This window comes from Canis lupus, chromosome 20 (assembly GCF_048164855.1).
Source record: "Canis lupus baileyi chromosome 20, mCanLup2.hap1, whole genome shotgun sequence".
Lineage (NCBI taxonomy): Eukaryota > Metazoa > Chordata > Mammalia > Carnivora > Canidae > Canis > Canis lupus.
The window spans coordinates 52,634,967-52,648,766 of record NC_132857.1 but is presented as its reverse complement, the minus strand read 5'-3'; the positions used below and the strand labels follow the sequence as shown (position 1 = coordinate 52,648,766).

General features: G+C 35.8%; 1 long non-coding RNA gene across 16 annotated transcripts in view; it reads right to left on the bottom strand.

Annotated features, from left to right (window-relative positions):
- The window catches only part of LOC140611963 (uncharacterized), a 157,786-nt gene that overhangs the window by 89,745 nt on the left and 54,241 nt on the right, over positions 1-13,800 (bottom strand). For 3 of the 16 annotated variants that reach the window (XR_012013288.1, XR_012013289.1, XR_012013297.1), the window contains exon 5: positions 11,719-11,778. The exons of the other annotated variants lie outside the window; for them this stretch is intronic. This is a non-coding gene — a long non-coding RNA (uncharacterized lncRNA). The remainder of the gene's footprint in view (positions 1-11,718; positions 11,779-13,800) is intronic. 16 annotated transcript variants of the gene reach the window in all.

Genomic DNA, 13,800 nt, shown 5'->3' with positions numbered 1-13,800 from the left:
AGAAAATCCCTTCAGAATGTAGGAGTCTATTTACTACCTCCCTGCAAGCATGTGTTTTTTGTGGCTGGATATCTTTTCTGGAGATGGGAAAGTAATGTTCATATATTGAGCTACCAATCTCAAGGACATAATTTAAAATCCTGGCATCATATATTCCAACATCATCTTTTCAATGTCAGAAGAACAAAAGCCTTCTCAGTAAGGACAACTACAGTCTGTTGGTACTCAGTGACTTGTGGGGGCAAGATACCGACTGTATAAAATATTTCTTTTTAGAACTTAAGTCAGTAATCATATTTGGGAATTCTAAGGGTAACACAATTTGCAAAAGCAAACACTAGTATTATTTTCTATCTATAAGAAAGTTGACTTACAATAGAATACAAACTGTCAGTTAACCTAAGATGAAGGAGCTAGGGGATCCCTGGGTGGCTCAGTGGTTTAGCATCTGCCTTTGGCCCAGGGCGCAATCCTGAAGCCCCAGGATTGAGTCCCGCGTCAGGTTCCCTACATGGAACCTGCTTCTCCCTCTGCCTGTGTCTCTGCCTCTCTCTCTCTCTCTCTCTCTATGTCTATCGTGAATAAATAAATAAAATCTAAAAAAAAAAAAAAAAAGATAAAGGAGCTATAAAAAACAAAAACAAGAATATTCTAGGCTAGATGCTAGATATCAACCAATCCAACTAGGGAATATATGTAAATCTCCATGTAAATCTCCATATCTTCCTCTCTATCTTCATCTTGAAATGTAAATATAGATATTGATGAGGAGAGTCCACTCAGAGACAGAAATTGAATCAGTTACTTTAAGAGAGATTTTTGTGTATTGTTAACTAGCTATAAAATTATTAACCAGATAACTAAAAAGCCAAAAAGAGAGAACATGAGGATAACACAGTAGTAACGACTGTAGGAAGTAGCTAACATCCTACTAAAGCATGAATGTTTGTGTCCCCCTAAAATTCTTATTTGAAACCTCATCCCCAGCGTGATAGTATCTGGGGATGGGAACTTTTGGGAGATAATTAGGTTATGAGAACAGAGCCCTCATGAATAGGACTAGTGACCTTATAAGGAAAGGTTCCAGGGAGCTCACTTGCCCCCATGTGAGGACACGGCAAGAAATGGCTGTGCACCCAGACACAGGACCTCACCAGACATCAAATCTTCCAGTACTTTATTCTTGGACTCCCAGGCCCCAGAACTGGGAGAAAGAAATGTCTGTTGTTTGTAAGTCATTTGGTCTAGGGAATTTTGTTAAAACAGCTAACTAATGCAGACACATCCTTTAACATGCCAAAGTACCATTATGACAAGGAAATTAAGACTTTTCAAGGGGTAAAAGGGTTTGTGGGAAAAAAAAAAAAAGGTGCCTTCTCCTATAAACTTTTTAATACTATCTTGTTTCTGATTTATGTACGTTTTTAAAAAGTAGAAGAAAAATGAATCAAATTCATTTTTTTTTTCTTTCTGTTCCCATGAGCAGACCCAGCAACACTTCTTCATCCTGGCAGTACCTTCCCAAATCAGCAGCTGAATCCAGTTTTTCTGACATAATTAAAGTTAAGGTCCTTCACTGGATTTTAGTGAGGGGATACAGGCAATTAAAAGGCAAAAAAAGTAGCCAAGATAATATCAGAGATAAGTGATATGAAGCAAATGAAACAGTAATGGTATAAATAGTAATCACAGAAGAAATGTCATACAGATTGATTCTGAGAGGCCTCCTCAAAGAGGCAACATTTGATGTAAATGAGGAGAAAAAGTCAGCCATGCGAAGAGTATTTCAGGCAAACGAATAATGAGTGTAGAGGCTAAGACCTTGAGATGGAAATTTCCAGGCATTTTCAAAGATCAGTGTGGAGAGGGCCCATATGGCTGTTGTAGACTCCACAAAGGGAACACAGTAGAAGAGGAGGTGAGAGAGGTGGGTAAGAACAGTTTTTCTGGGGCCACAGAAGACCGTGAGGTGCACTATAATAAGCTGTGTTTTTTGTTGTTTTTGGCACTGGGGAGGTGAGGGTAAGATCATAGAGGGTTTTAAGCAATGGACGGATATAATCAAATTTACTTTGTGCTATTTAAAAGCAACTGGTCCATCAGTATTGTTTCTGTGCCTTCCATGTTCATATATGATGTGCATGGTCTGCTGAGCACATGCATTTGGGTTTAGAGCAACCCAGAGTTATTGGACTAGAACTCATATTTAATGCTGTTAAACCAGAAGTAGTGCCATGACGCTACTCCAAAGAAGATCTATTTTCAAGACTCACTCCAAGAAGGAAGTGATTCTGGTTTCTAAAGTGTATTCTTTGTCCCAAGTTACAAAAGAATTCTGAATTTGATGGCAATACAAATACTGTTGCAGAGAACTCCAATTCTGAAGAGTTAGAATTATAGCATCATGCAATCAATTTAAATATCATATTGGATGGAAGTAAAGCCATTCCTAAAAGGCAGTAAGAAAATACATTTGGAGAAATTGCATAAATAAAGTCTAAATTTAGTAATAAGAGACTCTGAAGCAAAGAGGAGACATTATAGCACATTATCATAAATACCAAGAAGATAAAACAGGACCATGAGATGATTCACAAAATAGTGGTCATTCCCTCACAGCCCTGCAGATTAAAGGTTATTGCCAACCATTCCTCCAATACGCTTGGCAGAACTGGAAAGCTGATATATGAATCATCTTTTATAATGAGTTTAATTCATTCATTCCCCCAACAAATATTTACTAAACTTTTTCCTCATGCCAGGATTATTCTGGGTACGAAGAAAATGGAGTGGAGAAAAGAGTAAAAATACCTACACTCACGAAGTTTATGGTTTTGCATGTGTTACTTATAGCAAACTAAATTGAGAAGTTGAGTTCTCATAACATATTGCAAGATAAGTCATTCTCAAAGAACCCTTTTGTATTTCCCTAAAAGTTTTAAGTTTAGAACTCCTCTAGGAATGTTGGAACTTCTCTAGAAAGATTCATGGAAGTGCTACATTATGAATTAGAGCTTGAAGAAAGCATAGGATTTGAGTAAGGAATAGAGAAAATATTTCAAGGAAAGAGGAATAATAATCGGGGAGCAGGAGAGTTGAGACAAAAAGATGTCATTATATCTAACATATTTGAGCAAAATGAGGCTTTTGAAAATTAATATAAAAAAGTAATAACCATCCAAAATACATTGTTAAAGAAGAGATACAAAGACAGCACAGATCCAAGCAAAACATGGCAATGGGACTGATCATGATTAAAAAAAAAATTATAAATGGGATAAGAATTCACTAGTTTCCCAAACTTGTTTTTACATTGTTAGTTTAAGAAGATAAGAAGGAAGGAAGGGGAGAGAAGGAAGAGGGGAACAATGAAAGGAAGGAGAAAGAAAGAAGAAAGAAAGAAAGGAAAGAAAGAAAGAAAGAAAGAAAGAAAGAAAGAAAGAAAGAAAGAAAGAAAGAAAGAAAGAGAAAGAAAGAAAAAGAAAGAAAGAAAGAAGAAAGAAAGAAAGAAAGAAAGAAAGAAAGAAAGAAAGAAAAAGAAAGAAAGAAAGAAAGAAAGAAAGAAAGAAAAAGAAAGAAAGAAAGAAAGAAAGAAAGAAAGAAAGAAAGAAAGAAAGAAAAAGAAAGAAAGAAAGAAGGAAAGAAAGAGGAAAGAGAAAGGGAGGACTGAAGGAAGAAAAAAAAAACCCTTCCTTGTTATTAGGGGCTATTTTTTCTCTGTTCTTTATTGGCTAGTCTTCTTAGGTACCAGTCTTGATCCATGTTGATGAGTTCTGGTCCCACCTACTTTCCCACTACCCCCAATACTTCTTTCTTTGCCATCCAAGTAGAGTGACTGTATACCCATATTGGATTATAGATCTTATGATTATTGATAAAAGCTATTAACATACTCTAGAAGGGGACACATACTCCACATACATGATCAAAAACAGGAAGATCTTTGAGAACACAGAGCTCACTGCCCTACATGTCTTTGCTGGCAAAAGGATAGTAGTAGAGATAGGCATTGTTCTCCTGACCACAATATTTCCTCAACATGGGCTTATGTGTCATGTTATTTTTTTTTCCTTTAAAATTTTATTTGTTTATTTGAGAGTGAGACAGAGAGAGAGAGAGAGAGAGCTGGGAGAGAAGCAGAGGGAGAAGAAGAGATAAATCTCAAGCAGATTCTCTGCTGAGTGCAGAGCCCCACACAGGGCTCAATCTCACCACCCTGAGACCATGATCTGAGGCAAAATCAACAGTGCCAGACGTTCAACCGACTGAGCCACCCGGGTGAATTGTCATGTTACTTTTGTAATCATTTCTATCTTAAATCTTAGCTACCATTTTCTCTTACACTGAAAATTTTGAAAATAATCAAATAAAATGCATTCATTCTTATGTTTTCACACCAAGGGCCCCTACATATCACATACATTGGATGAGGACAGGAAGTGAGGAGCAAAGTACATGGGTGGAAATGGTATTTCATAGCAGATTATTTAAAGAAGCACATAACTCATTTTATGCAATCATGACGACAGGCTCAGGTTAGAGCTGTGGAGTCATATTTTTTTTTTAACCTTTTCTCCTCCAGGAAATAGAGATAGTGCCCTTTTTGTTACAAAGCAGAAATAAGGCATCATTAAAATCCAGTGCTGATCTGATTAAGTTTGTGGAAAAGGTTCACTTTTATTTTCCTGTTCATATACATAAGACAAAATAATGGAAATACAAGCTTCTTCATAATGTATTGTGAGCTAAAACCAGCAACCTGACTTTCTTTTTTTAAAGATTTTATTTATTTATTCATGAGAGACACACAGAGAGAGAGAGAGAGAGAGAGAGAGAGGCAGAGACACAGACAGAGGGAGAAGCAGGCTCCATGCAGGGAGCCCAATGTGGGACTCGATCCCGGGACCCTGGGGTCATGCCCTGAGCCCAAGGCAGATGCTCAACCACTGAGCCACCCAGGTGTCCCCCAAGGGATCTGATTCTTAAGTCAGAGATCTGAATCTTAGCCAGTATCAAATGTTACTAATTTTTTTTTTAATTAAGCAAATAAGCACATATAAAGTGGGAAGGGGTCTGGAATGATTGGTGTGGCTCATCAAAGGTTTTTCTTCCACATTGGATACGTGCTATCTCAGAATAATATATGACATATGTATAACGTACACCTATTTACATATGTTACATAAATAAAGTTTCTGTAAGATATGCTTGTTATCTCACCCAGCAGGGAGCATTTAAGCTAGGTAACATCTACATTGTTTATCTTCGTGTTATATGACATTCTCCAGGCTATCACCTCCTAAGCACAGAGATTCGTGGAGCTGTCATCGTTGCTATAAGCAATTCTCAACCAGGGACGTCCTGCTTACAGCGTAGGTGAGGGGTCTGTCCCTGGCAAATGCCTCTACTCTATTTGCCCAGGGTCCAGGTTGCCTGTTTCATTTTTCTTTTCCCCTAGGACCATCTCTTGCCACTCCCCACTTCCCACGTTAATTGGGAATAAAAGGAGTCACACCTAGGGGAACTGCTTTTTCTTTTCCTCATGTTCAGACAATAATGCTTTACAAAGGAAAAAAAAAAAAGGGAGAGCAATCTACACTTAAATGGAAAGGAAATATCTAAATTTCTATGAAAAAGTAAAGGTCAGAGTTGGTACAAGTTGGTTGTTAACTCAAGTTGCCTGTTGACCAAACAAAACTTGACATTAGGCAAGTTTTGCCCTTTGTAGTGGAGACAGGGTTGCTATGGAAGAATGGGAAATAGTCATTGGAGAAAAATCTCTCTACTTTTAGGAAGGTCAAAGTGGCTTCTTAAAGAGGTGACACTATGTTTCTTTAAGGGAGACAACGTTTTTCTCCAATGTGGAGAAAACTTGCCGCTTTACAAAAGCTTTTAAAATTAAAGAGGAGGTATTTTAATTCGAATAAAAGATACTTGAAGATAAAATACATTAGACACCATTTTAGTGATGTCAAATATATTAACCTTACTGATTATGTTCTTTTTGTAAAGTTTAACTTCAATTTTAAAAAATCCAAGTCCTGAAGAGAATCCCAGAATTCTTGGGATGATTTTTTTTTTTTATTTTTGATATTTTTGAGTCATTGAGAATACAGTAATTTAATATTTGAATACTTAGAGTGAAAAGAACTCAGAAAATCAATTTGTACTGATACCAATGTTCAAAACAATCACATTACCATACCTGTTTTATGTCTGAATTAACTGGAGCTGACAGAAAGGAACAGATAAGCCTGCCAACATAAAGCTAGTTATTGGAGGAGGAGTGAGCGAAGTTCAGTTTTTCTTTTCTAGTGCTGGAAGAAAAAAAATAAATCTTCCTCACGCTCTCTATGAACCAGGGACCGTGCTAAGTACATTTTTCATAACCTTAAGCCTCTAATATTATTTTTATTTATTTATAGATTAAAAATCTCTGAACCTCAGAGACCTTAAATAGAAGATCCATGATCATCAGGTGGCTCTTAAATTACTTAGCTTCGGTTCAGACTCCGATTGGACACCAAAATAATTCTCTTCTCATTCAAGCCTTAATACTTTTTTTTTTCCTGATGCATATTGCATTGGCCAAACTGGATCCTTGTCCATTAAAGTTCTAATACGACCTTATCCAGTAGAACTCTGATGAAAGCCACAAACACTGGTTAATACCCAATTTCATTATCATTTTAAAATTTTGTATTTGAGAACAGTTGACACACAATGTTAGTTTCTGGTGTACAACACAGTGATTAGATTTCTTTATATATTATGCTACACACAAGTATAGCTTCCATTTGTCACCCTACAAAGCTATTACTGACCGCATTCCTGATGCTGTGCCCTTTTAGTTCTGGGACTTAGTTCATAACTAAACACCTGTATCTCCCACTCCCCTTCACTCATTTTTCCCATTCCCCACATCTCTTCTGCTAATATGAAATCTTAAACTTTTTCAGTTGCATATGAAATGTAAATAGAGTTAAACTAAATTTTGCAAATTATATTTTATTTATACAAAAACACCCATAGTATCATTTCACATATAATCAGTATCAAATTATTAATGAGATACCTTACATTCTTTTTTTTCTTTTTTTTTTTTTTTTTTTTTGGTATTTCGTCTTCTAAATCACGTGCTATTTATACTTTCGAGTTACAGAACATCTTCATACGGACTAGCCACATTTCGAGTGTTGCAATAGTAACAGCTAAAATAAACAGACCTGTGAGTAGAGCCTACTGTTTGCAATGCATGCAGGAATGTTTATTTTCAATTCAGAACTATGCATTTTCTTTTTATTACTCTGCAGGGCTTTCACCGTCACGTATATATTTGATAAATCTCATTAGCCAGAGGTCAGAAGACCAGAGCAGGCAGGTGCTGTGCCCTCTTCACAGTGAAGTTTTGCCAAAGTAGCTAGAGTTTAACATGCCACCAGCCTTAACCCCATTTCCCGACCTGTCTAGAGAATACTGCCCCAAATAAGACATGATGCTAAATCTGATAACAAATATTTAATAAAGACGTTTAGGAAACGCTAGACATTCTATGGTAGGTGGGATAACCAGAGTTTAAATTAGAGTTTTCAGAAGTCATTCAGAATTTCTGTCCACAATGTTTACTGTTTACCATTCTAACTTGCCTACGGTAGGTGTTTCTATGCTAGTTTATGGTGAGATTGTCAAGTTTACTTTTCTGTGATTTTTCATGCACATATATGTATTTTATATCCACATCTATTTTTATATCTCTTTCTTATACCTTCCTAGTCAACTTGCTTCCATATGTATAGTCTCCCGACTAGCTGTGATCACATATTTCCATATCTTGCTTATTAAATAAGCAAGTGCTTGTGTCTTCATATTCACAGAGCTTTGCCAATGAAACGTCTTTGCTGAGATCAATTCCAATAATTTTCCTTCATGTCTGACAGGACTTCTGAACAACACAATTCTATAAAATGGAATATTTCACAATTTCACAAATGAAAACAAACCCCAATTCCTCCCCTAACTTCAGATTTTAAATATTTTGTTTCCTCGCATACACCATGCTGTTCTCCATCTGTATGTTGCAGAGACAATAATGACAAAAGTTGACCTCTGAATATTTCTTCTTTAATGAGGAGCATGTGTGACTACCGGTGTTTGTGGCCACACATGATTACTGGAGAATAAAGGCAAATGGCATTTCTAGCAATGGTGCTGACTTTATGGGAAATAGATCCATAAATCCACTCCTACGCATAGTAGAATGGTAGCCCCTGAAGATGGTGCCCTGAAGTTACAGATACTATCTCCAAAAGGTAGGAGTCAGGGCTTAAATTCCTCTACTACCTTTTTAATACCTTCTCTTTAGAGGTTCCCTGGATAAATATGCAGCAACTAGACTCAGAGCTTATATGCAAGCCAACTATTTATTCCATTTTCTGCCCAATTTGCATCTAGACAGGGCAAAAACACTTGCCTTGACCTTACAGTCCCATCCAACAGTTAAATATCCCTGCTCTAACTTCACGGGTCAAAGACAAATCAGTTCACGTCGTGTCTGAACAAAAGGATCTAGTGTCTCCTATTACACGTAGAATAACATCCAAAGTCTTAACCATGGACTCCAAGCCTTAATACTTTTTGACTTCTAAGTATATTCTAATTTGTTTCTTCACATTAACTCTATTCTTCTTTAACCATACATTGTCTTCTTGCTTATTGCACAACCAAGTGTATTCTCTCCCCAGTGATTTTTTTTTTCCCTTTATCTGGAATACTCTCCCATTAGCTATTAGCATGTTCACTCTTTCACTTTTTTTTTTTTTTTTTTTGCCTCTGTTCAAATGTCCTCTGCACAGAAAAGCCTTCTCTGTTCATCATGACTAAAATGAGAGCTCGTGTCTCTCCTACCACATCTGCTTTTTTCTTCAGGCAAAAATCATTGTCAGATGTATTATATACTGTATATGCATTTGTTTATATTTTATCATCTATCTTTTCCAAAATCTCCTTGGATGAGTCACCATTCATGAGCAATTACCTGAATGTGTGATCCCGAGGAGTGTAGGACTCTTATTTTTGCATCACGAGGTGAACCACCACCATGTACTGAATGCTTACTTGAACAACACACTTCCTTTATCTCCTAAATTGGAAGTTTTTAGAAAACTTATCCTTTCAGAAGCAACTTGAGCAGATATCGTAATCCTCATTTTATAGATGAGAACATTAAGGCTAGATCTAAACTTTCTAACCTCATTATAAGGTCCCAAGAAAATGTTTGACCTTCATTCATAGTAACAGAGATCCAGAAAGCCTCTCAGCAATGTAGCTCACTGGTGAGAGCTTATGCCCCATGCTAGGCATACAGAGAACATGTCTTTGATCTGGAATATTTTTAAGTACCTAGAAAGTAGTGTCATTTAGATGGTGACTCTTTTAATATGGCCATTTTTAAGGGTGCCACCTGGCCTGAGAATGGGTTACTTTTGTTTTCTTTAATTGCACCCTTTTGTTTTCAAGAGGGTTCTTTTAAATGTCCTAAAAAAAAAAAAAAAAAAAAAAAAAGCAAACAAACAAAACAAAACAACAACAAAAAAACTATGTCCTTTTATTCCTGCCTCTGAATCTTTATCCTAAAATTAGTTTCCTTTTGTCTGATTAAGATGTCACTTTTTTTAAAGATTTTATTTATTATCTGAGAGAGAGAGAGAGAGACAGAGATAGTGAGAGAGAGCTCAAGCGGGGAGAAGAGGGAAAAGCAGGCTCCCACTGAGCAGGGGCTTAACTCAGGGCTCAAACCCAGGACCCTGGGATCATGATCTGAGCTGAAGGAAGACGCTTAACCACCTGTGCCCCCCAGGCACCCCTATACTTGTCATTCTTACCTCATGATGCTGAATGACTCGAGTTGCTCAGGCTGCTACCTACATTCATCCTGCCACGCTGATACATGTTTTTGGCTCACCTATTATATCATTTCCTCTCACCCTTGAAACACAGCCCTTTGACAACAGGCCTCATCTACGAGTATATTTAGAAAATGGCTAGGACGTCAAATATTTATTCCTTTTAAAAAATTTAATATGTTCTCCTGGGGCCTGATTACAGAATATTTTAATGCTTACAAATTTCTTCAGTGGCACGGTACTAGCTTGTTTCCTAGGAAACAAATGCCCTTATGCTGCACTGCACACATCCTTAATCACTAAATTCTGTAATCTCTTGGTCAATGGATAACTTCTAAAAATTGTTTGTTTTTATAGGAGTTACCAGCTACAATATCACTGCAGGTAAATTTCCAAAAATTTTATTGGTGAAAGATTATTTCAGTTCACACTAAAATATGAGAGAGAGAGAGAGCTCTTATGAAGTAATCTTAAGATAAAAATGCATACTCCTTTATGGCTGAGTTACATGCATAAATATGAAGTGGATTTGAGGGATGTATATACTTGCCTCTGTTGTCATCCCCAGTCTCATTCTCTTTTTCACAGAAAATATAGGTTCATTCAAGAAAGAGTAGTTTGGGTCTAGATGTCTTTTTCTCCTAACCAAATATTAGCTGAAAGCTTCAGAAACCCACAGAAGGAACAATGCATTTTTAAAGTGACATTTTAGCATTCAAGCCATTCATATTCTTCAATGCGAATATAATTTTTATCTAAATGATTTCAGAGGAAAATGGATTCATTTGACTACAGTGCTTCTAAGACCAGTGGGAAGCTCATCATCTTAATATTGAATCTGTAAATCCTTTCCACTAGGGATGATTAACAGCTTTGTCAAGTGTTTATTTTACTTTAAGAAGAATATGTAATTTCCTGGTATAACGCAGACAGATTTCACTCTATTTCTCCCTTCACATGTCACATTCGTACCATGGGCTCACAAGATCTAGCTTACCTCTATTAGACTTCTATTTTGCATGGTAAGATGATAGCCTAACAAGTTTTCATAGTTTAATGAGCATACATCAGGCTGTTCTATGATTCATTTATACTTGATAAAAAAAAAAAAAAATCCTCAGCAGTCCTGATAAGAGGCAATAACAGTGAATTACTTCCAGATGGCACGTTTGCTCTACTACACGTGTGGTCTGAGCTACCCATGGGACAGAAACTTCTATTAGTGCAGTGATGGGGCTAGTCATACTACTTTTTGTATATAAAGCCTTGGTAAACTGTACTTAGGGCAGTTCTAGCCATTGGAAAGGCACATGGGAAGTAGGTAGCTGTACAAGGCCATTTACATATTCTGTTTGGGTTGCACGTATATTCCCAAATTAACCAGCAAACGAAAGCCAAAGTGAAAAACAATTCATTGCATACGGGCTTTTAATCAAGATGTGATTTAGATGGCTTCCTTGGACAATGAAATCATTTACAGAGCCATAATCAGATGGAGTTGGCAAATAAGAAGCTATTGGAAAATTCTAGTGCCCAATCTTTCTATTTTCCTAAGTAATAGTGAAAATAGTCACATCTCTTGTCTTCTAAAAAATTGAGAATTTAGGCCATTTCTATTACCTTTTTGGTCACATTAGTCATTTTTCTTTATTAAATCTTTATAAAATGAATTCTAAAAAATCAGAAACTTGAGATAAAAAGATTAAGCAATTTTTGAGACTTTTTATGAGGAGAAGCCAATAATCAGGGAAAACAAGCTGATTGAGGAGTTTTTTTTTATGAAGAAGCTTCTCAGTGTTCCTAAGTCACTGCTTACCTAAATTAATATTTTTCTTCTAGCTTTAGAAAATAACAAATCAGGTTCAAGATGATGACTCTGGGGTACAATAAAAAAAAAAAAAACAATAAATTACAGAAGCAAGGATTGAATTAAGTTTAGTACAGTAAAGTAGAAAAAAAGACATTTTTAAAGCTTTACAATTATAATCAATCTTATCTTTGCCCTAATTTAATAAAAAATTCAGTTAACCAGAATAAAACCCAGAAGCTAAGCATTCTATTTATTCAGATTTTATACATGTCTTAAACCTCAGATTGAAGAAGACTATAAATGTATGTTTAAATCAAATTGTTCTTTCTATGAAAAATGAGAGAAAATGGAAGTCAAAAACATAGTCAAAGAGCTTATTTTGTTCACAACAAAATGATCATATTTTCTAATATGAAACATGCAAAGATTTATGCACATGGCCAAATGTCACCCAGTTTTATTATTTATTTATTAAAAAAAAAGATTTTATTTATTTATTCATGAAAGACACAGAGAGAGAAAGAGAGGGAGAGATTGAGAGAGAGAGAGAGAGACACAGGCAGAGGGAGAAGCAGGCTCCATGCAGGAAGCCCGACGTGGGATTTGATCCCAGGTCCAGGATCAGGCCCTGGGCTGAAGGCAGGCACTAAACCACTGAGCCACCCAGGGATCTCTTGTTGCTTGGTTTTAAAACCTAAACCTCCTTGTCCCAATCTATATATAAGGATTGCCTCAGGATTTGACAATAACAAATATTTACTGAATTACAATTTTAAAATGTCATTGAATTAGCGGCAAATCATTGTGAATTATCTTCCTTTATAAATAAATGATATAAACAAAATGTCTTAATAATCCAAGTACCATGACTCTATTTAACTTTTGAAATAGTATCAAGTATTTTCAGAGAGCAGTACATGTTATTTCTTTTTATTTCTTCGTCAAAGTCTAAAATATAAATTGCAAATTAGAAAATCCTTTGGGAGTAGAGTTCAGCAAGGGAACTGTTTCAAGGTAAGTTTTATATTAGTTTCACTCATTTTAATGAGCCTTTGTTAGAAACCAAGCAAGCAAATACTCTAGACTGAAGAGTTACACAAAAGCTATCTTTTAAAGAAACCATCATAAATCAGAACCTCTAACTATCTGCTTATATTATCAGGTTGACACAACAAAAGCATAGACTGGTAGCTAAATGAGATAGCTTTTATTAAGAAAGAAAATGAGACTTCAAATTTGAATATCAACTTAAATATCAGGTTTAAAATAGGCTAGTGATACACCAATTGACAATACATTTCTATTTAAATTAAAAATCGACACTACTCCTTAATATATTATGTAGAAAATGAATTTTAAAAAGCTTGTTTTGAAAATATGTACATAAGTAGATGAGAAAGCTTACACATGCATGTATACACACACACACAGGAAAATGGAGAAAAAATATTACATTAATCAGTGACAATTAGATGAGTCACTTTAATCTCTAGGAAGCACGTAAAAGTAAAAAAAAAAAAAAATCTTGGATTCAAGGGACTGGTTTTTCTCAGTACTTGCTAACCTTGGGCTGTCTGCTTATAACTACAAATTGTCCTTAGCTTGAAAAGAGCCTTTTAATATTTAAAATTATTGGTCTACAGTATCCATGTAATTTCTTCAGCCATAGGGCTTCATTTCCTTTGATGTGTATCAAGGTTCCAACTGATATTACTACTATTCCTGCTGTCTCTTAGCCCTGAGAAAGGCTTCTGTCTCTCTAAAACTGATACCAATGATTGGTCTCTAGCTCCAAGAGGGAATTTTATCCGTTTGTATAATAGTGAGGCTAAGAGAGAGATGATACTCTCCTGAATAAGGGATTCCACATTTAAATTTGATCATTATTTCATTACTTTTAGATTCTTTTCTCCAGAATTCAAAGTATCTCAGCAACAAGTGTCTCTATAAATAAAATCACATTAAATTCAGAAAGAATCTAGGCAGTTTCAAAACCTCCTGTATAATTATGTGGTTCATTTATACACACACAAGCTCATGTGATAGCACATACTTTCAAAGGAGAAACACTTTATTCTCTATTACGTA